General features: G+C 40.3%; 1 pseudogene; it reads right to left on the bottom strand.

Moving 5' to 3' along the window:
* Nucleotides 1-872: 872 nt before the first annotated feature.
* On the bottom strand, nucleotides 873-22,552 carry LOC125024331 (annotated as a pseudogene).
* Between the last annotated feature and the right edge of the window lie 1,874 nt (nucleotides 22,553-24,426).

Raw genomic sequence — 24,426 nt, 5'->3', positions numbered from 1 at the left:
GTGCGACAGGAATTGTTCTAAACTGGTTAACTAGCTATTTATAATATAGACAACGATATGTGCATTTTGCTGGCAATACATCTAAATGTTTGAACACTGAATGTGGGGTTCTGCAAGGTTCGGTTTTGGGGCCAAGACTTTTTATTTTATACATCAATGACATTAGTGAAGTTTCTAAATTGTTACAGTTTATTTTGTTTGCAGATGACATAAATTTCTTCTGTTCAAGAGATGACTTAAAAACATTATCTGAACATATTGAAGGTGAAATGGTGAAACTTAAAATTTGGTTTGATGAAAAGTTATCATTAAATCTGATAAAAACCAAGATTATGGTTTTTGCAAAAAGAAGCAAAAGGGAAATTCCATTATCCATTGATAGAGTTAATATTGAGAAGGTATCAGAGTTTAGGTTTTTGGAAATCATAATGGATGGAAATCTGGCATAGAAGTGACATGTATCATATGTTAAAAAACACTGTCAATGAATATTTTTATTTTGAAAAAGTCAAGTATGTTTTGGATTGCAAAACAATGAGAATGTTGTGGTGTTCACTTATTTTGGCTTATTTGAGTTACTGGGCAGAAGTGTGGGGTAATACATACATGAGCAATGTAATGCCTTGGTTCTTAGAGTTTTTACCAGAAAACTTGCAAAAGCTTTTTGTGTTTGCTTGAGAAGATGAAAATCATAGAAGAACATTTGATTTTAAGCACCAAGTTACTCAGACTACTTGAAAACAAATGTGTATTTCGGTTCTTGGGGTAAAAATATAGAATTCCCAACTACAGGAGTTGAAAGATTGCACAAATATTCATCAGTTTAAAAGAAAAAATTATGCAAGGAATGAGTAAATAAATAAATAAATTGATTAATTGTGTTGAGCTCTGAACTCTTTGAGTGCCATGTTGTTGATGTTGGTTGCGGCCCTGATTGCAGACTCCATAGAAGTCTCGATCCAGGGGTGAGGGGAGGCAGTGTGTTCGCCAGCAAAGTGCACCCTGCCTTTGTGTCTGAAGAGCTCTTTGGCGTAATTTATGTGCTGGTAGGGGGTGAACAGAGCGAAGGCACCCAAACTGTAGGGATCCACACCCCATCTCTTCACCAGGACCCCCATGCAGAGGGTCTTCACCTGCTCACCATGAATCAGGGCCAATTCTTTCATAACCAGCTCCTTCAAGTCTTCGTCACTCGCACCTTGGAAGAGGAGGGAGTGATCAGACCAGGTGTAGGAAGCCAGGAGGACGTGAATGGTTTCATTACTCGGGAAACTGTGGCTGGGGTAGTAGATGAAACAAGAGGGCCGGTCTGTGATGCTTTTTCCTCCTTTAATGCCGTCTTTCTCCCAGAACTTCTCGCTGAAGGTGAGGAGGATTTTAGTGGAGCTATCGTAGTGGACGGCCCGCATGGCCTCCATCTTTCTGATGGAGAGAGGCGGCAAAAACTCAATGAAGAGGGCTGCTTTGGCCGTGGTTGTTACCAGGACAGCATCAGCTGCAATTCCTGTTAAGTGGGCATCTGGAGCTGTCTGATACCACACATTTACACCGTCATCTGTGTGGATGATGGATTTGATCTTGGAGTTGAGGAGTATAGGGACGTCGAGGATGTTGAGGAAAGCTTTGGGGAGGAGGTCCAACCCACCAATCAGTTCATATTACCTTAAAACCAAAAAGACAAACAGTTAATACTATTTACAGATTCGTACATACTGAGGTGATCATATTGAGAATGTAAAATGTGTGTAGGCTCAGAGAGAAACAAGCAGGCTGTGTATGTTTAGATTAGATCTCAGTTATGATCTGAGTCATGGTTGTGTTCACATCTGAGATGTAATGTCTGTCACAAAAGCCGGGAAAAGCCCACATCTCTATCGTATTTTTGCACTTCAAACCGTGTCATCTTTGTAGAGGTGAATTTTGGTTCTTCAGGGACTTTTCTGATGGCAGTTTTATTAAGGTGAGAAGATGTGTTTCCATGGACTCATAGGCCAAAAAAACGTTTCTGGCAGTCTGGCTGTACAACTTTCCAGTTGTGCTGATTGTGAATATTTGTTACTTTGAGCCCTTCTCTTTACCCTTCATCAAACTGTATAGAAACTTTGTACAAGACTGTGTATCTACAAAGAATTCAACGTAGAATCATACTTTATATTTTCATGGCCCTTTGAGTTTTGGACGTACTGTGTCTTGGATGACTGAGAATCTTCCCAGACATCAGTTCAAATAATTTAGCTCTACTAGTTTGCATCAGGAGACAATAAACAGCTGACATGGGAAGAACAAAATAGAAGAATGTGCCGGGCCTTACGTGGTTTCATCGCTGATGTCAGTTTGGTCGTGGATCATCTCACTCAGCGCAGTGTACATCATACTGTGTTCATTAAGCAGTTCTCCGATCATCCTGATGGCTTCTGGACTCAAACCTCCTTCTTCTTTCAGGTACTCCTTCAGGAACATAGGTTCGCATTGCAAAATCAGTTCTCATGTATTCACATAAAATCCATATTTTCAAATATGGTGATTAAGATACTGTTGGATGCTGGTTTTCCTGGACAAACTTTAAACTGCCAAAGTAAAATATTTTTAATGAGCTCTGCTTTCAAATAATCAACCTTTGGGAAAAGCACACCCAGTTTAGGCCTCACAATACATTCACTTTAAACCATTTGGTTCGATCACATTTTACCTTCACAGAATAATGGTCATATTTTTTCAGAGCAGCCCAGCAGCCATGAGCCTCCACTTCATCTTTCACCTACAAAATGAAAAGAAAAAGAAAATTAGGGGAGGCACAGTGGGGTAGTGGTTAGCACTGATGCCTCAGAGCATCAGCCTGGGTTCTCTCCGGGTACTCTGGCTTCCTCCCATTGTCCAACGACATGCTTGCTAGGTTCATCGGTGATTCTAAATTGGCTGTAGGTGTGAGTGTAAATGATTGTCTGTCTCCCTGTGTCCAGGGTGTACCCCACCTCTCACCTAACGACAGCTGGGATAGACTTCAGCCCCCCAACCTGAGCCTCTAGAGGACAATAGCTTACAGAAAATGAATGAATTAATTATATTTATATCGCTTATATAGCTGTATACTAGCTTAATTGATCTAGTACTAGCATGCTGTGTTTTTTACAAACAACTCATTAAACCCAGTAGTTGTACTGATGACTTCTATCTGACAGCAGTACTGTGGTACATACATTTAGTACTAAGACAATAAAATAAAAAATAAAAGATGTTTGACAACTCAAAATAGCAAGTATAAGCACGGTAATTTCAGTGAATCTTTCTCAAGTACCTTCTTCAGAGCTTGTTGCAGCAGCTCGTCGGCAGACTTCCCTTTCTCACTTGGCTTCACCTTGTACTCTAGAATATCAGGATTCTTTTTCACTGCTTCCGTCCTCTTCCGAATCCCGTTAACCAGGTAAAAGGTGTTGGGGTCATCCATGACAAATTTCCTCAGCTTAACCTCCAGATGCTCAGCAAACCAGAGGACTATGCTGTTGACAGAGACACTGATGTGAGAAAAATGTCTTGACACTTGTGGGTGTTTGGATACTACCAAGCTTCATCATCATCTTCCCCTCAGTGTTGAAAAGTCTGCCAATTGTACATCGTAGCCTCATAAGGATCCCTAATCACTGTCATGTTAGTTTGAAAGATGTCTTTTATATGTTTATCTTCAAATCTTTGACGTACCGGTGACAACTTGGGATCCTCATGGCCCCCAGTTCGGCGTACCAGCCCTCCTTTTCATTCCTGTAAGTTTCCACTCGTCCTCCAACTCGTCCACTAGCTTCAACAATGGTTACCTTGTTCAAACGGGAAAGAAATACAAACAAGATGAGGAAAATGTGTACACAGTATTAACTGTGTACTGCTATGTGGCGGGGCGGTAGGGCTAATAAATTGTACTTAGTTATTTTACACTGAAATCAGTATACTTGTTGCCAGACAACGCCACCTCAGGTACTCACCCTAAGGACATTACTATTACCAGATCTTCGGTTTTACACAATACAGGTCCGTTGCTCGGCAAGCAAGAGACGTGGCCCATGAAATTAGTCACAATAATATTTTATTAATACAAAGGATCCAAACAAAAGAAAATGCAAAAACAAAAGTTAATCAAGGGCTTCGGCCTAAAAGTAGCTAGGGCAAGCGAAAGGAGGGGTCCCCAAAGTAAAAGTTCCCCCAGACACACGTGAAAAGAGCACACCCGTGATCGACCCACATCCCTGGAAACGGCACAGCAGACAGGAGGATCTCCTACGATCACCCACACCACTACAGGCCGTCAGCCCCTGAAACAAAAAGAAAAGCACCAAATATAATCAGCAAATATACAAAGTTAAAATATCACCAGATGAAATGATAAAACTGCTAATACAAATCAAATCGCCAGCATCAATTGAACACAATCGGAATTGAATGAAAAACGAAATCCGAAAGTGTGAACCAGATAAAAGGGGTCACGAAACCCTCACTAAAAAAAGAGCGGACGCTGGCAGCCGAGAACGGGCTGCTACGACCAGCGCAATAGGACGGACGGCAGCAAAGCACCGCAGCACGCCGGAGCCAGCCAAACCCGAGCCGGGAAACAGCTGCACGGACGGACAGGAACTTGAAGCAGGACAAAGCAGCAGAGGTCATGCAGACGGGAGGGAGCCAATGGAGGTGATGGACTTGATCCTACTTAAACAAAAAGGAAATTAAATACCCGATCGCTCCCCCCACAGGACAGGTTAGACTCAGAAAGAATTAACTACATACCTTATGGTACAGCACCTGTTCATGCAACCAGTGAGACGAGGCAAGAGCAGCGAGCCGCTACCAGCATTTACCAGACAAGTAGACCACATGGAGCCAGAATCCACCCACAGCCCCTCTGTTGCAGCCACACAGCACAGGACGTCCCGGAAATTACGCCAGCGGGAGGCAGAGGGAGGAGGCGTAGGAGGGGCCGCTCTTTTATCCACAACCCCATCATAATTGGCTCCTGGCCACGCCCAGCCGCATAATTATATGCTGCTACAGCTACTAGGACAGTTAGTAGTATTATGCTATTTATTAATAGTGGTGATAAGTCGTGATGCTCTTTATGCTTCTCTACATAGAAAAGCTTTTACTAGTATTTGATTTTCTTTTGAACCTAAATGCCCTGAGACTAGACTACGAGAATGAGTAAAGAAACATTCCCACAGATGCCTGTGGCAATCGCTGTGATAAATAGATTATCTTGAAGTCTGTTTAATTAACAAAGCAGCTAAAGACTTGGGAAGGCTCCTGCTTTCCCATTTGTGTTTTGTATCTCTGCTGATATAACACACACACTTCCAGTTATAGCATAATTAGATTGTCACAAATAGTCTCTCAAAAGTTCTCTGGTGGGTCGTCTCCAAAATTATTAGTATTGGTCAGGTCGCACGTACCTTGTGTCCTGCTTCTTGTAGCAACTTGTCCGCCGTCAGCCCAGCTACGCCAGCCCCAACGATGACAACGTGATGAGACGTGTTTAGGTGTGAAAGGCCAGTCTCCACAGTCTCCATCAGTTGGTCGTAGTCTTTGTCCTCCAGACAATCAGCCAGATGCTCTTTCAGCCTGACACCTGCCGTGGCATGGTACAGAGCAAGCAGCAATGCAACGATGGCAACTGGAGACACAATGAAATGAAAACATTGTGTTTAAGAGTTTAACACAAGCTGCCAAGATGGTAAACTTGTGTTTGACCTTGGTTGCGTCGCACTCAGTGACTAATACTGTAACCAAAACAGTCATTTTGATTTCAGTAAAGTGAAATGACTACATGTTGACACAGAATCACATGTATTCGACGGGAAAGTCCAGTGAAATGAATGATGAAATTCACACTCCATCTGAAAAAGCAGAACTACAACTTTCTTTAATGTTTTTTTATACTGCAGATGGAGAGTCGATGTAGGAACTGATGAGAGCCGTAGTGTACTTTCAATTTCACTGCTGACATACAATCCAGGTCAGACTGAATTAAAAGAGAAAAAACTCACCAAATTTCCACGCTTTCTCATTCAGATCCATCTAGGTTTTGAGGTGTGATGAGAAGAGCAGGGGAGGAAGAGAAAGTGCATTAGAAATTATTATTCAGTCGTGGAATGTTCTGATGAAGCATGAAATATTATATATGATCAATACAGAATTAATTCAGCCATGCAGATACTGATGTCTGTGTAAAGTTACATTTACTTCTTTGTAATATCCCAGGAACTGAACAAATCTATTAAAAGGTGGAAAAAAACTACAGCAATACATCTTTCTTTCTAGAGGAACTGATTCCTACCCTTCCAGGTGTTTAAAAGTCAAACCTGCAGTCGCTGTAGTCTGTGACTGAAACAACTCCTTGAATACTTTGAATTTTGTGCTGGGTTTCTTCTCATCTGATCTGCTCGAATGTAAATGCAGCGACTTGCTGTCATCCTCTTTATTTATTCCTCAGAATCAGATGATGTTGCGTTACCAAGCCAGGTCACGTGATTGACACATGAATGCATCAATGCCGTCAAATCAGGAAATTGCTGTGACTGACTCTTTCATCCTGGATTTTTGTCGTTGTGAATGTAGAAGAGGCCACACCTCACATCTTCAAGCAAGGTTTAAAGGAGTTGATGGTTGTTAATTTACTGGTATGAGTGTCCACCAAGGACTCCAACATTCACATGTTTTGACTCTTCCCATGATGCACCTCTGGACTCCAAATTGCACCATTAGCAATGAGGCTAATATGAATGTGAATGGGCTCTGGACTCAAGTGGTTATCTGTTGATGATAATTAATATAATTAGTATACAATATAAAGAATAAAATACCAAAGTGCATATTACATTAATCAAATACAGAGAGGAAGGGAGACCTATCGTGGCTTAAACTGACATTTGCTGACATGTTAGTCATTAACCAAAATGACCACTATGACCTAGATCTGAGCCAGTACTATAATGTGCTTCTTCTCTCTGACATTAAACCATTCATGTGAATTATAAGATGGAAACAACAATAATTTATGTCTGTGTTATACGTTTTTTTCGTCCATTTTAAAAATATTCTATGTTAATATTTGATAGAATAACATCATCAACATTTATTGTAAACATTCCTCACTTTTTATAACAATATTTTATGTTAAAATGAAATTGTCATGTTGTACTTTTTTCGTGAAACAACCATATGTTAAATTCATTTATTAAGTAGTCAGTGAGTTGAATCATGACACAACCTTGATCAGTATATTGTGCGATACGTGATTCTACAATAACATGTGGCCCCCCACATCATACTAGTGCTACCACCCAGAACCTCGGCCACCTCTTCTCCTATATCACACCATTTGCAAAGAACATGTGTGTCGTATCTGACAATAACTTAAGTTTCTACAGACAGGTAAATTCTGTTGTCAGGTTCAGTTTCATTCAGCTTAGAACCATCTCTAAATTCAGGCAATTCCTATCACCCTCTGATGGAGAAACAGTTATTCATGCATTCATATCATCCAGGCTGGACTACTGCAACTCCCTCCACTCAGGTATCAACCAGACCACCATCTCCTGTCTCCAACTAGTCCAAAACGCTGCCGCCGGGTTATTAACAAGGTCAAAGAAGCATGTCACTCCCATTCTTGCATCATTATACTGGCTCCCCGTTCATTTTAGGATACACTTCAAAATTCTTCTGCTTGTTTATAAATCCCTCCATGTAAATCCCTCCATATCTCGCCCGTTCATATATCTTTGAGCTTCTCACCCCTTACACCATCACCAGAACCCTCAGATCCTCAGATCGTGGTATGTTGGCTGGTCACCCTGTGACTTAAACTGACATTTGCTGGTCACCCTGGATGTTAATAGCCCTGGATGTTAATAGCTTTTCATTTGTTGAGACAGTGGTGTTGATCTGTAATTTAAACGTTTATATGACATGTTGCATGTGAAGCACTTTGATGCAAATGCTGTTTGCTTTTAAGGTGCCATATGAATAGCACACAGATTCTTATAACTCAGTCTGAACAGAATTACTCCCATGCAGGATGACCCAGTGACAAAATATCAATCAAATACTACTCACAAAAGTAATCAAGTGTACAACCCAAATGCAGCATTGGACAGTCGATTAATGACACAACATTTAAGTCTTCATTCTTTGACACCGAGTGTGTCATATGTGATTCAGGGGTTTCTGAGACATCTCTCCACCCACACAATAAACACTGTAAAGAATTTAAGATGTGCCATCTGCCCCCTAGTGGATTTATCAAAGCATTGTAACTATTCAAGTTGAGTCTTATACAGTAAGACTATATAATTCTTGTTACTGATGTTTGAATATTTACTTTACTGCAAAAACCAATAATTACTGCATGCTGTGTACGTTATGTTACAGTAAAATCATATTGAAAAGTTGTGGATCAAATACACTATACGACCTGTAGTACAATCTATACCTGTAGCACAGGTCTCAGTCCAGCATATAGTAGCAGGGTGTAAGATGCTAGCTGGGTCAGAACATCAAGGCCAAGGTTCTGTGGGACTTCAGCTTCCAAGCTGAAGACAAACAGGTCCTGGCAAACTACTGGACATAGTGGTGGTGGACAAGGAGCAGATGGCGATACTGTCTGACCTCAACATCAGAAAGAATGAACACTAAAAGGTTGAGTAGTACCAAGGCTTGAAGGAGCAACTGGAACAGATGTGGAAGGTTAAGGTTAGCGTGGTCCCCGTGGTAGGAGGAGCACTTGGGGCAGTGACTCCCAAACTGGGAGAGTGGCTCCAACAGATCCCAGGAACAACACCTGAAACCTCAGTCCAGAAAAGTATGGCAATCCTAGGAGCAGCTAAGATACTGAACCAGCAGAACCCTCAAACTCCAGACACATAGTCTATTTTTTTCTAAACAAGGACAGAAGCTCAAGCAAAATAAAACAGTATCATAATAATGTGGGTGGTAACTTGCGGTGAATGCCAAATGTATCAAATATGATACAAAGCAAATTATATGTGGAAGTGGTTAAAACCTATTTAAAATAGTGACCGACCGATTATCGGTAACAGATATATCGGGCCCAATAGGAGGGCTCCTCTTTTATCGGGGGTTCTATCATATCGGTGAAATGTTGCGCCGATAGAAAAAACAAAGTGTGACAACGACAAAAGAACCCGCTGGTGTACTGATTTATTTTGTCCAGTGGAGCGCGCTCTGCTCACCCAGATCGACTCAGCTCACATTTCAGTGAGACCCTCCTCCACTCTACACCACGAAACCTCCCCATCATCTGACCAGTCAGTCGATCAACCAGCTGACTTTTCCCCCTTTACCACAATTCACGGTAAGTTAGTTCATGAAATAAGTAACTGTAAACATGAAAACACCTTTGGAGCAACAATTAAAGGCCACATTACATAATCATATCGGTGCAAAATCTATGCACAATCGGCCGGTTTTCATTCGAGCTCAAAAACTCACTATATCGGTTGCATATCGGCTATCGGTGATTGCACCTCCTCTAATATCTGCTGTCGTTATCGGGCCAAAAAATCCCAATCAATCGGACACTAATTTAAAAGTCCCATAAGTACCTCATTTAAAAATATTTTTGACTAATATATGATATCTTAGCCTACAAGTAAAAGGAAGGGTAAGTACACTTTCTCACAAATTGTGTTTTCAAGATAAAATTGACTTGGCAAGTGTTACTATTCTCACAGACAGAGCAGTCGGATCTGCAGGACCACAGATGATGAGAAGGTAACATAAATTTCAATTTTCAAGTAAGATAGATTTCAGTCATCCGAATCATGGTAATCCAAAAAATGCCATTTGCTAGGTTGGTGTTGGTTCATGGTGACTACATTGGCAGCCGTCAGTGCTGGTGACCTCAGTTGGACAGTGGCCGGGCCGGGTGGTGTCTGGGCGATGGGGGGTCCCTCGTCCCACAGTCTCCACCCTGGTAGATTGTCTCTGGCTCTCTACTGTCAGGGGAAAGAGTTCGGCGCATGAAATGTTGGTGGTGGGGGGAACCCATGTGCACTATGGTGTTGGTTTTCTGGGCGTGGTTCTGACCCCCCCTGACCTTACTCTGGCCTCTGATGGTCTCATATTTAGATATTTAGGGAATGCCCACATGAATGTGAGATGTCACCTGCCAGCTTGTGCTGGGTCACATCAATAAGAACTGATGAGTCCCGTCTAATAAAGACTGGACTGCTCTTTTACTCTATCACTATTTGCCCTATCTTTGACTTATGGCCTCTATTGGGACAACCTTACCCCCCTGGACTCTCCAGACCATTCCTCCAGAGATCTGCACTGAACCCCCCTTGACCCCCTGAAACCTGAGTGAGGGTGGCGAGGTGTAGCACTGTCCTACCTGCCACAAAAGGTCACTCCACTCAATAAATACCAACAAACTAGCTCCCAGGGAGGGCCAGTGATGGTCACACACACTGAAACAATAAAATATTCAGCTGCAAGAAAAGAAATGCATATATCTGATGTTGACATCCTGTTTCAGAACCAAATGCACACAGTGCGTTGGCAGAAAGCCTCATAGAAAAGTTAGAGTGAGTCAGACTGAAGAGGTACAAGTATAAATGTAGGCTACTAATGCATGTACCAGGGTCCAGTACTGTACTACCTTAAATGAGCCTTTAAACACAGCACCTGTGTCTCTTAACAGTTCCATCGCTTTATCTTGAACTGAATCACATGTCAACACTGTTGCAACTCTGATTTTGTTGTTAGATTCAGTGCATTTGTGTAACCAACTATCCCTACGACCAGACCTCACGCCGCCAAAGCAGTGGCACATAGTGTGGGTCCCCAGCACAACAGAATGATAAATGTTTGTTATCATACATGGTTTGATTAAACGTAACTCGGCCCAGCCAGTCTGTATTATTATTTCATAAGACCATTGTCAGTGTGAAAGTAACTGTACCACAGGTTATTTCATGAGGACGTTAATGAATTTAAAAGCCGAGGAACCTTCTGCTATAGTTATAATTATCATGACACACGTTAGAAAACACTGACATTTGGTACCACGGAACAAACACACAGAGACGCCTTGATATGTAGCACATGACTTTTATTCTCATCTCTGAAAATCTCTTAAGAAACTCACGTCTTGTCGCTGACCACAACCTAAAAAAGCAATACAACCCCTTCAGATACATAAACAACCGCAGAACGTTTAGAAGCAGCAGCAGAGTTCCTCTGGTGAGAAACTGAACAGACGAGGCTGATGAAACAAGTTGGTTAAACTGCCTGACGAAAATAAACTGAAACCCCTCTGATGTGTTGGTTAAAGCGCACACACTGTCAAGCTTGATAAAATAGTTTAAATTTATAACACAGAAAACGAGTGTGAGGTCAAAAGAATGTTAACTATTCTTTTCCAGTTTGTACGGTAACTACAACAATTCTGGCTCTAATTGTGTCACTTATTGATTTTCATGTAGATCACAGAGCTCCTCCTTTCAGTGAGCGCTTAACAACCTGCAACACAGCATAGAGAAGACAAATATCATGCAAGTTGCAGATTAAATAAAGAAATTTACTAAGCAAAGCCCTTCAACCATTTAAATTACACTGTCTTAGAGACATGACAATAGAATCAGTCCTTAGAGACAGAGTTTAAAGTGTTGGAGATTCATACAGGATGTGTATATGCTGCACTGACAAAAGATGAGGAGCTCGGTGGCTCAAGGTTTTTAAGTTGCTTTTGAGTTTTCTTTCTATAACTGGACAGCAAGAACGTGCTCATAGAAAGAGGAGGAGATAAAAGACTGTATCTGACTTACATACTTAACTGTAGAATAGTAGCAGTCACAGCTAACAGGGTCTCGTGTCACTGAACGAAGTCTGGATTCTGCTGCTGTGAAGACAAATAAAAAACTACACGTGTGTTTTCTTTGTTAGAAAAATACATCATACACAAAACAAAAAAACAATAAATATGTATATTTAATAACTTTGGAACGTTAAATCTGTCTGATGCTCTGATGAGTCTGGTTGCCTGTGAATGAAATTCTGCAAAAAAATATGGCATTTTGAACAGGTTCATGGCCCTAAAGTACACTGAGTACCTTATTTTCTATGTAACAAAAGAAACATAAGAGGGAAGTTCATTTCATTTTTACCCAAATTATTACCCAACAGAAGTATTTATAATGTAAAAAGCTTTGGCCCTAGCACAGAACCCTGAGACACTCCACTGACTTTTTTGAATGTGGAAGTGGATGAAGCAAAGCAATACCAGTGAGCACTAAACATCACGTTATGTTATTCACCTCTTCTACAGGCAAATCTGCCAAAGCAGAGTACTAGTCCCATGACCAACAAGAAAAGTGTCAACAAGACAGCGATGATGATCCATGGTGTACTTATGGTGGATGAGGAATCAGGGTTAGAATCTACGTGATCTTCTGTATCTTCTGTATCGATGGTAGAAAAACCTGAAACTGAAAGAGACGGGAATAGTTTGAGAGTGTAAACATGTACGAGATCAAAAATAAAATAAAATAAAACATTTTAAACAACATGTCTCACCTCCAACAGTCAGCCAGCTCTGAGGTGATTCTCCAACTCCAGAGATGTGACATTTGTAGAATCCTTGATCAAGCATAGAGACTGTTTTGATGATCAGATTTCCTGTGGAGCTTCTCCACTTGTGGGCTCCATCTTTATAGAAATCAGCTTGGACGTTGGAGGAAGATATTTTGGTTCTGCAGCTCAGAGTCAAATCTTCTCCCTCCATCACAGGAAGAGCAGGACTCTCCAGGATCACAGAACCAGCTGGACAACACGATCATATTTAATTTATCTTGAAATCATGTTGAGATAATCACAAAATATCAGTGTCAAACTGTAAACATACAAGGAACATTGATGTTTATGATGTTACTTCTCTCTCCTCCTTCCTCACACCAGTACTTTCCAGAGTCAACTTGAAAAACTCTTTCAATGGTGCAGTTAGGTCCTCTTGATATTGTGTTATTAGTGGTGCAACACGAAGGTGTCTCCCCAATCGACTTATGTTCAACATCACAATAAAAGACTCCATCACAGTACAAAGTGACCGACTCATATACAAAAAACTGCAGTCTGTTTGGAGCAATACGAAGAAAAGCTGCATCTGAGACAAAGAAAAACAGAAAAATTCAGTTCCGACATTTACTCCTGTGAACTGATGGGCAACGTTTACAATATTTAAAAGTATAAAAGTAATAGAGGAACTCCTTTGATGATTAAACACATCAATCTCAAGACATTAAGGCTTCTTTTCTTAAATTAACCAACAAAAAATGTTCTCACCAACTTCCTGATTGTGTGCACACAGCAGGATCATCACAGTCACTGAAGATACAAACAAAGTAGATGAATCAATAAAAGTTTTGTCGTTTCTTATGGCTGCTCAGGATGTTCAGTATGTTTTCTATTAAATGTGTAATACATCAGTTAAAAGCATTAAATTTAAGTTAACTCAGTTTTAGTCTGGAACAGAGCCAGTACTCACACAGTGCGATGCGGAAAGCTGTGACCTCCATGTTGTCTTGATGCTGACTGAACTGAAGTATAAAGTGAGAAGTGGTCTCTTCCTGTGTGGCGGGAACCTCCTCTGAGAAGCAGAGGTGGTGGAAATAGCCTCAATATCAGTGGGTGGTGCAAAGAGTGAAGCCAGAGCAAATGCATTCAGTGCAACGCTGATATTTGCTTAATAATGTCCTCCAAGGTCTATACTTTATTACACAAACTTATGAGTCGAGTACAGCTGAGACTCAGAATAAAATTATCTTAAAAACAGTGCAGACATTTAACAACGTGCTGGTGGTGAAACTCGCCTAAAAAGACAAAATTTTAAATGTTTTCTAGATTGTAGAAAACATCCGGTAGCAATGACATGATTCCCACTGCATTTAGCAACCCCTTCACTAGAACTGGGTCCAGAGTTTGTAGCGAAATACCACAAAGCACACATATTCTATGTTTGTATTCAAAGCACTGCTCCCTCCCAGGGAATGGACACTGAGATAGCGGACTCTTACAGGTACCTGGGTGTTCACCTTAACAAGAATCTGGACTGCACTGACAACATTATACAGGAAGGGTCAGAGCAGACCCCATGTGCTGTGGAGGCTGTGGTCCTTAAGAGTGCAGGACGCCCTGCTGAGGTCCTTCTATGACTCTGTGGTTCAGCCATCTTTTATGGTGTGGTCTGCTGGAGAAACAGCATCAGCTGGTGTCCTGGGCTGCACCCTCGATCGACCTCTTGTGAACTCGATTTAATCATCTTAAGTTATATTGATTATAGAGAATGTTGAATGTACGAGTTTCCCATGCGTTGAATCAAAATGATTTAGTTGAGAACTGAATCTGGCCTCCACCGGAACGCCAGGAGGAGGACCTCCATTCAGAGGGGGTGCTCGTGCAAGCAGAAGACAAGCAGAAGATGCTGTGAAACTCAAGATGGAAAAGACTTTTGTACACAGAAGATACGAAGTTGTGCAAGATGCACCAATGGTGGAGAGTTTCATGGCAAATTGGCCTGCCCTGTTTGAAGTCAGTGAGGTGAGGGTTTTTGTCATGGATTTGCTGATTTATCACCTCCCTCTGCTGTTTTGCTCTGCTGTATGTGTGATGGTGGCTTTCCCCTTGGTGTTTAGCATTTGGACCTCAATCAATGGTGATTTTTACCTGTTTTCAGAAACGCTGAATTCAAAAGGATCATCGCCGCCCCACTTCAATCAAATTTCCTGTCTCAACTGGATCTGCACTCCAACAACCTGACAAAGCTGTTCCAGAATAAAGGAGGGCAGCTAGAGGAAAGGCTCAAAGCAGACAATGCTCAAATGGCTGAAGTGATACAGGTGTACCACATTCATGACAAATATAAATATAAATAGTACTTTAATATGATTTTTTTGGAAAATATTCATATTTTTTAGTATTGTGGGAATATCATGGACATTTGTGGCATGTTTTAGTTGCTGTATATTGTTTTGTCAAGATTGGCATGCAAATTGTATGGAACAAGTCCATAAGTCCATTAGTTTTTCTTACTTTGCCCTTACGCTATTTGTGCATCTTTTTGTCTGTTTTAACCTTTCCTTAGTTTACTCATTTAGCTTCATATGTTTGTCTACCTTCTCTGTCTTTGTGACTTTCCTGGCAATCTACTTCATGATTTGGAGCTCATAGCAAGGCTCATACTGCAGGAACCCAGGGATCATACTCTCTGAGAAATATGTACCAATGTGACAATTAAATAATAAAATAAAAATAATAAATCCAGGTGGGCTTGGGGTTTGGTTCTGGGCAATGGTCTACGGCATTGTGAGCATTTGTACTTTATACGTGGTATTGTTCTGTAACTACATCCCTAGTGCTTAGTGTTCAAACTGACTGGCTCAGTTAATAAATGTTGAACTGCTACTTTCGCCGAAATCACAGCAACAGGACGACAGTAGACGTCTGAGTAGATGGTTTAATGAAAACATAGTTATTAATAGGTCTTCTACATTCCACCTCCACTAACAGACCTCCAAAAGCCCAACCCACTGCTCCTTCAAGTGACATAAATGAAGTAACTCACTGGTGAGATTCAGGGATCCTCATGGTTCCAGGTTCAGCGTACCAGCCGTTCTCTTTGTCCCTGTAGGTCTCCAAACGTCCCCTGATACAACCACTGGCCTCCACCATGGTTACCTGGTTCAGACAATTTGACATAAGTAACGGACAGTCAGTAAAAACAGAGGTGCATGACTACTGATATTCTTCTGTCCATCACCACATCAAGCCCCACCCACAATTCTTTGATTGACCTTTGCAGAAGCAGAAAAAATAACAGCCTGCTCCTGGTTAAGTGATTGGCAGCTGAGTCAGAGTCAGATCTGATGACAATAAACTAAAATGTAAAAGAGCTCAGGAATGATTCGTATTTTGGAATACGTGAGGGTTCAGGCTTGTGGTTTGCTGGGTAACTATTAAATAAAATGATATATGCACCAGATTCAAGAGAACCAACACAAAGTAAAACTGTCATTTGTTGTAGCTGCTTTTTGTTGTAGCTGTTTTTTTCATGATATTCATGATATTCAACCTACTTGCCACCTCAACCCTAGTTGTTTTTTCAGCAACTAGGGGGGACAGAAGCAGTATGTTGCAGCTGGTATGTCGCTATTTCATTTAACATTAGTCACTACTGGCCACAAAAATAATGGCTGAAGTTCAGTGTTGCAGCAACCACTCACTGCACGTGCAATTCTCCATATCAGAAGTTGAAAAAAATTTCTTCATCGCTGGACAAAGGTCAGGTGTCGGTGTTGGCCTGCCATCAGATTTGAACTTAACTTGGTGCTGAAGAGGTAGTTTTGTAAAATCTTCACACTCCATTACTACACTTGATAAGTTTGCTCATGAAACTTGATTGGCTGAGGCCCAAGATTGTCTGGCTTCCCGTGACACAGTCCTAGCCAGTCACAGGTGAGCAGTATCATGACAGCAGCCTCTTTTGATTGGTTCACCAATTGGGGAGAACAACAGTGTGCAATATAAGATTTCACCACTCTTCATCTATGTAATATGTAGAGGGCACTGTTTTACACATTGTAAAATGCTCAATAATTAGAGAAGAGAAATAAGGAAGAGAGGACAGTGACGGAGAAGAATTGCTGAACTGTCAAAAGGAGTGTTTTCTTTAATGAATGTTCGAGAAACTATAGAAGAGAGGAAGCATGGCTTCCCTTGGCCTCCAGGAGAAAAGCCACTGACGTACCATGTGTCCTGCGTCTTGCAGCAATGCAGCAGCTGTCAGTCCGGCCATGCCATCGCCAACGATGACAACACAATGAGACGAGTTTAAGTGTGGAAGGCCATCCTCCACCGTCTTCAGCAGCAGGTCCTAGTCATTGTCTTGCAGGCAGTCAGACAGATGTTGCTTCATGCTGCGAGCGTTGGCGGCAGCAAGGTAGAGAGAAAACAGCAGCACCCCGACAGAAACTGGAGGCGCAACAAGAAGATCAGTGAACATTAGAAACCCTCATTTGATTTTATTCAGCAATCCTTGTTGATCACTAATCTGTATTAAAAAAACATGTTCACATTAGTATGAGGGGATTAAAGATTTCAGCTATCCATCATGCTCACATCAATCCAACCTAATGAGCTGAAAATGAAGCCTTGTTCTTCATATTTATTGTATGCAAACTGAATATGGTCGTACTTATCGTGTATTAATACCATATCCAAGTGCAGTCTTACTCTTTTCTAGTCCAGATGCCAGCCTGACTTCACCCCACTTACAAGTGTGTCTGAAAGTGATTCTGTTCCAGTAAATATCTGTGGCTCTATGTGTCATCTGATTGGTCAGAGGACTTTCCAATTAGGTCTTGTTTTTTTTTTGTTTTTTTTTTTTGTTTTTTTATCAAGGGACCACACAGCGTTATTTTATGGTTTCCTGGTATCCACATAATATCTAGGCGTGAGTAGTTGTAGTTATAGCTTCCGCAGTTTGTTGCAGGATGATTTCTATGCTACTAATGAATTATTTTAAATGATGGATGTAATCAGTCTGCATGGTTAAAGTAATAAATAAAATACCTTGGTAATATTTTGGATGTTTTTTTTTTCTATTTTGTCTAATAGATTTTGGTGCAAGTGCAACTTTTATTTTTTTAATATAATCCGTAAGCATAAATGTTTATGAAAGCTGGATTACTTGTAGAATTCAGAGTGATTCACCTTAATACCAGAAATCTTCTTTTCTCTCTTATATGGGCAGGTGTTAAAAATAAATGGGTAAATGAATGCATTGATAATGATCCCAGTGTAAGAATGTATGAGAAAAAGAAAAGAATCTCAACACTCTGCGGTTAGTACGTGATCTGTATCATATACTTGTAAATTCCAGCAAAGACTTCCCTTTCCTCAAGTAGTGGTGAATATCAAGTTGAACTCATGAAAAACTGATGAACCACAAAAAGCAGAAGTACAACAGCACTTTATCCTGTGGTATCAAACCGCAGACAGAGGTTAAGATCAAGGAAGTTGCAGGAGTTTTTGCACGTACTGTACATCGCATACTTGAAAGTGCAGAACAATAACTCAAGAAAGTGAATTAAACTCTTCCAATTTTAAATTCCAAAAGGGAATCTTAGAAGACCACAGTAAAACAAAGCAATATCACCTCCAAACACTTACGCAATTTGCACATCACCATGTGTCGAGCCATCTCTCTTGGCATAGTTCTTTTTTAGTTCTTTTTGTGTTGGTGGCTTGACAAGAAGAAGAGAAACAGAAAGTTAGTGTAAACTCTTGACACAGACTACATCTCCGGCAATCACAGAGTTTAATTTATTCAGATTGTCAAAATCAATTGAAATAAAGTTTGCAAAGGTCTATAAGAAAACAGATCTCCTAATGTTTTATGGTAAATAGGAGCACAAACAGGAATTATTATTTTAATTATCATTTAAACAATACATTAAACACATTTCTGTTATTTTATTCAGTTTCCAATTCTATTGAGTAGTTCTTGTTTTTGCTGCCCTAACCCTAACCCAACATGTTACAATACTTTAAGACCACGGTTTCATCCCATCATCTAAGTATATTTAAATGTAAGAATGTCATTAAAGAAGCAGAATCAATCATTCCTCATGGTGACATACTCACAGTGTGGCTGTAGTGGAGGTTTTTTGAGATTAAAACAGCAGATGCCTACCGTTCAAGCCGATGGAGGAGTGAGCGGATGTGAAATTGTCACCTTTTATATCCACTCCTTCTATGCAACAGACTGGACTCCCTTCTTTAAAATCAGCATTTGGTTTTGGTTTCACTACGTGTAGGCAAGTCTTGTGATATACAGCACATAAAAAAATAAATAAATAAATAAATAAAAAACAATATAGGAACCTTGTCAAAATTTGTGGTAAACTATATTTTATAATCATTCAAGCAGTAATGAAGAGACCACAGTGCCAGTTGGATATCACACTAACTTCTTTTTATCTGCACATTGTAGACTTCTTTGAAGACTGTATTCCTGTAAATAAACTAAGGCTGCAGTCAATAATTTATATTTGATGAAGATAAAAGGTTTGGCTGTTCATGCTTGTTCATCTGACACAAACAGCTCAGTGATTTGCACCAAACCATTTCATTCACTGAATAGATAGATGGATTCTTTATTTTATCCAGGGTGAAATACTCAAAAACTTATGGTATAAAAGAAGAAAATAAATCAACCATAAATGAAGGAATAGACACGAAAATAGGTGTACATTAACGATTGCCATTCAGGTGTAGCTGGAACAGTCATTTTTCCACTTTAGTAGTAAATAATTAACAGTAGATATAAGCAATATATGATATTAACAAATATATGAAGAGTAATACATATAGATTGAAATCTGTGTCATCTGCATAGAAGTAAATGGCAGTTTCATTGAGGTGAGAAGATTTGTTTCCATGAACTCTGAAATCATAGGTTTGAGGCTTTAGACAAAAAAAAAGTTTCTTGCTGAGGGGTCACATAAATTTCAACTTTCCAGAGAAAAATACGTAAATAATAAGTATGTTTTACTGGACAAACAAATACTTTATCAAATTCTTGATAAACTTTTCTGGTAATCGGTGGTTAGCGCTGATGCCTCCCAGTGAGAAGGTCCATGTTCGAGTCCAGCTTCGGCCTTTCTGGGTGGAGTTTGCATGTTCTCCCTTTGTCTGCGTGGGTTTTCTCCGGGTACTCCGGTTTCCTCCCGCCTCCACAGACATGCTCGTCAGCAGTTTTGAGTTTTGGATATAACCTAATTTACATCTCCTTCTTTGCATCAGAAGACAATGTTGTCTGTTATGCTATTTTTAACTTTTTAAAATTTGCTGGGCCTTACATGGTGTTATCATTGATGTGAGTTTGGAAGTAGATCATCTCACTCAGCGCAGTGTGCATCATACCCTGTTCATTAAGCAGTTCTCTGATCATCCTGATGGCTTCTGGACTACAAACCTCCTTCTTCTTTCAGGTACTCCTTCAGAAACATAGGTTCGCATTGCAAAATCAGTTCTCATGTATTTGCATAAAATCAATATTTTCAAATATGATGATTCAGATACTGTTGGATGCTGGTTTTCCTGGAAAAACTGCCAAAGTTTAATATTTGTAATGAACTCTGCTTTTAAATATTCAACCTTTGGGAAAAGCACACCCAGTTAAGGCCTCACAATAAATTTACTTTACAACCATTTGGTTTGATCACATTTTACCTTCACAGAATAATGGTCATATTCTTTCAGAGCCGCCCAGCAGCCATGAGCCTCCACTTCATCTTTCACCTACAAAAAGAAAAGAAAAAGAAAATTAGGGGAGGCACAGTGGGGTGGTGGTTAGCACTGATGCCTCAGAGCATCAGCCTGGGTTCTCTCCGGGTACTCTGGCTTCCTCCCATTGTCCAAAGACATGCTTGTTAGACTCATTGGTGATTCTAAATTGGCTGTAGGTGTGAGTGTAAATGATTGTCTGTCTCCCTGTGTCCAGGGTGTACCCCACCTCTCACCTAATGACAGCTGGGATAGGCTCAGCCCCCCAACCTGAGCCTCTAGAGGACAATTGCTTACAGAAAATGAATGAATGAATTATATTTATATCGCTTACATATAGCCATATACTAGCTTGATTGAGCTAGTACTAGCATGCAGTGTTTTGAGGAACCAAAACTTTACAAACAACTCATTAAACCCAATAGTTGTACTGATGACTTCTATCTGACAGCAGTACTGTGGTACATAAATTTAGTACTAAGACAATAAAATAAAAAATAAAAGATGTTTGACAACTCAAATTAGCAAGTATAAGCACAGCAATTTCAGTGAATCTTTCTCAAGTACCTTCTTCAGAGCTTGTTGCAGCAGCTCGTCGGCAGACTTCCCTTTCTCACTTGGCTTCACCTTGTACTTTAGAATATCAGGATTCTTTTTCACTGCTTCCGTCCTCTTCCGAATCCCGTTAACCAGGTAAAAGGTGTTGGGGTCATCCATGACAAATTTCCTCAGCTTAACCTCCAGCTGTTCAGCAAACCAGAGGACTATGCTGTTGACAGAGAGGCTGATGTGAGAAAAATGTCTTGACACTTGTGGGTGTTTGGATACTACCAAGCTTTATCAGCATCTTCCCCTCAGTGTTTAATTAAGTTGGTCTGCAAATTGTACATTGTAGCCTCATAAGGATCCCTAATCACTGTCATGTTAGTTTGAAAGATGTCTTTTATATGTTTATCTTCAAATCTTTGACGTACCGGTGAAAACTTGGGATCCTCATGGCCCCCAGTTCGGCGTACCAGCCCTCCTTTTCATTCCTGTAAGTTTCCACTCGTCCTCCAACTCGTCCACTTGCTTCAACAATGTTCAAACGGGAAAAAAAATACAAACAAGATGAGGAAAATGTGTTGTCGCAGTATTAACTGTGTACTGCTACTAGGACAGTTAGTAGTATTATGCTATTTATTAATAGTGGTGATAAGTCGTGATGCTCTTTATGCTTCTCTACATAGAAAAGCTTTTACTAGTATTTGATTTTCTTTTGAACCTAAATGCCCTGAGACTAGTCTACGAAAATGAGTAAAGAAACATTCCCACAGATGTCACATTATAAGGTGACCCAAATTTCTGAGATCACTCTGTGGCAATTGCTGTGATATATAGATTATCTTGAAGTCTGTTTAATTAATCCACCAGCTAATGGCTTGGGAATGCTCCTGCTTTCCCTTTTTTCTTTTGTATCTCAGCTGATATAACACACACACTTCCAGTTATAGCATAATTAGATTGTCACAAATGATCTCTCAAAAGTTCTCTGGTGGGTCGTCTCCAAAATTATTAGTATTGGTCAGGTCACACGTACCTTGTGTCCTGCTTCTTGTAGCAACTTGGCCGCTGTCAGCCCAGCTACACCAGCCCCAACGATGACAACGTGATGAGACGTGTTTAGGTGTGGAAGGCCAGTCTCCACAGTCTCCATCAGTTGGTCGTAGTCTTTGTCCTCCAGACAATCAGACAGATGCTCTTTCAGCCTGACACCTGCCATGGCGTGGTACAGAGCGAGCAGCAATGCAACGACGGCAACTGGAGACACAATGAAATGAAAACATTGTGTTTAAGAGTTTAACACAAGCTGCCAAGATGGTAAACTTGTGTTTGACCTTGGTTGCGTCGCACTCAGTGACTAATACTGTAACCAAAACAGTCATTTTGATTTCAGTAAAGTGAAATGACTACATGTTGACACAGAATCACATGTATTCGACGGGAAAGTCCAGTGAAATGAATGATGAAATCCACACTCCAGACATCCATCTGAAAAAGCAGAACTACAACTTTCTTTAATGTTTTTTTATACTGCAGATGGAGAGTCGATGTAGGAACTGATGAGAGCCATAGTGTACTTTCAATTTCACTGCTGACATACAATCCAGGTCAGACTGAAATAAGAGAGAAAAAACTCACCAAATTTCCACACTTTCTCATTCAGATCCATCTTGATCCATTTGAGGTGTGATGAGACGAGCAGGGGAGGAAGAGAAAGTGCATCAGAAAATATTATTCAGTTGTGGAATGTTCTGATGAAGCATGAAATATTATATATGATCAATACAGAATTAATTCAGCCATGCAGATACTGATGTCTGTGTAAAGTTACATTTACTTATTTGTATTATCCCAGGAACTTAACAAATCTATTAAAAGGTGGAAAAAAACTACAGCAATACATCTTTCTTTCTAGAGGAACTGATTCCAACCCTTTCAGGTGTTTAAAAGTCAAACCTGCAGTCGCCGTAGTCTGTGACTGAAACAACTCCTTGAATACTTTGAATTTGTGCTGGGTTTCTTCTCATCTGATCTGCTCGAATGTAAATGCAGCCACTTGCTGTCATCCTCTTTATTTATTCCTCAGAATCAGATGATGTTGCGTTACCAAGCCAGGTCACGTGATTGACACATGAATGCGTCAATGCCGTCAAATCAGGAAATTGCTGTGACTGACTCATTCATCCTGGATTTTTGTCGTTGTGAATGTAGAAGAGGCCACACCTCACATCTTCAAGCAAGGTTTAAAGGAGTTGATGGTTGTTAATTAACTGGTATGAGTGTCCACCAAGGACCCCAACATTCACATGGTTTGACTCTTCCCATGATGCACCTCTGGACTCCAAATTGCACCATTAGCAATGAGGCTAATATGAATGTGAATGGGCTCTGGACTCAAGTGGTTATCTGTTGATGATAATTAATATAATTAGTATACAATATAAAGAATAAAATACCAAAGTGTATATTACATTAATCAAATACAGAGAGGAAGGGAGACCTATCGTGGCTTAAACTGACTTTTGCTGACATGTTAGTCGTTAACCAAAATGAGCATTATGACCTAGATGTGAGCAAGTACTATAATGTGCTTCTTCTTTCTGACATTAAACCATTCATGTGAATTATAAGATGGAAACAAAAATAATTTATGTCTGTGTTATACCCTTTTTTTATTTTTCTATGTTAATATTTGATAGAATAACATCATCAACATTTATTGTAAACATTCCTCACTTTTTATCACAATATTTTACGTTAAAATGAAATTGTCATGTTGTACTTTTTTTGTGAAACAACCATATGTTAAATTCATTTATTAAGTAGTCAGTGAGTTGAATCATGACACAACCTTGATCAGTATATTGTGCGATACGTGATTCTACAATAACATGTGGCCCCCCACATCATACTAGTGCTACCACCCAGAACCTCGACCACCTCTCCTCCTATATCACACCATATGCAAAGAACATGTGTGTCGTATCTGAGTTTCTACAGACAGGTAAATTCTGTTGTCAGGTTCAGTTTCCTTCAGCTCAGAACCATCTCTAAATTCAGGCAATTCCTATCACCCTCTGATGGAGAAACAATAATTCATGCATTCATATCATCCAGACTGGACTACTGCAACTCCCTCCACTCAGGTATCAACCAGACCACCATCTCCTGTCTCCAACTAGTCCAAAATGCTGCCGCTGGGTTATTAACAAGGTCAAAGAAGCATGTCACTCCCATTCTTGCATCATTATACTGGCTCCCCGTTCATTTTAGGATACACTTCAAAATTCTTCTGCTTGTTTATAAATCCCTCCATGTAAATCCCTCCATATCTCACCCCTTCATATATCTTTGAGCTTCACACCCCTTACACCATCACCAGAACCCTCAGATCCTCAGATCGTGGTATGTTGGCTGCGCCACGTTTGGGGAAGAAAAAGGCAGGGGAGCGGGCCTTTTCTGTTGCAGCCTCTCAGCTCTTTTAAGAAGCACCTTAAGACTCATCTGTATTCCCTGGATTTCAGTGGCATTTTATTTGTTTTT

This window comes from Mugil cephalus, chromosome 1 (genome assembly GCF_022458985.1).
Source record: "Mugil cephalus isolate CIBA_MC_2020 chromosome 1, CIBA_Mcephalus_1.1, whole genome shotgun sequence".
Lineage (NCBI taxonomy): Eukaryota > Metazoa > Chordata > Actinopteri > Mugiliformes > Mugilidae > Mugil > Mugil cephalus.
The sequence above is the reverse complement of the archived record's forward strand: the minus strand, read 5'-3'. Positions and strand labels throughout refer to the sequence as shown.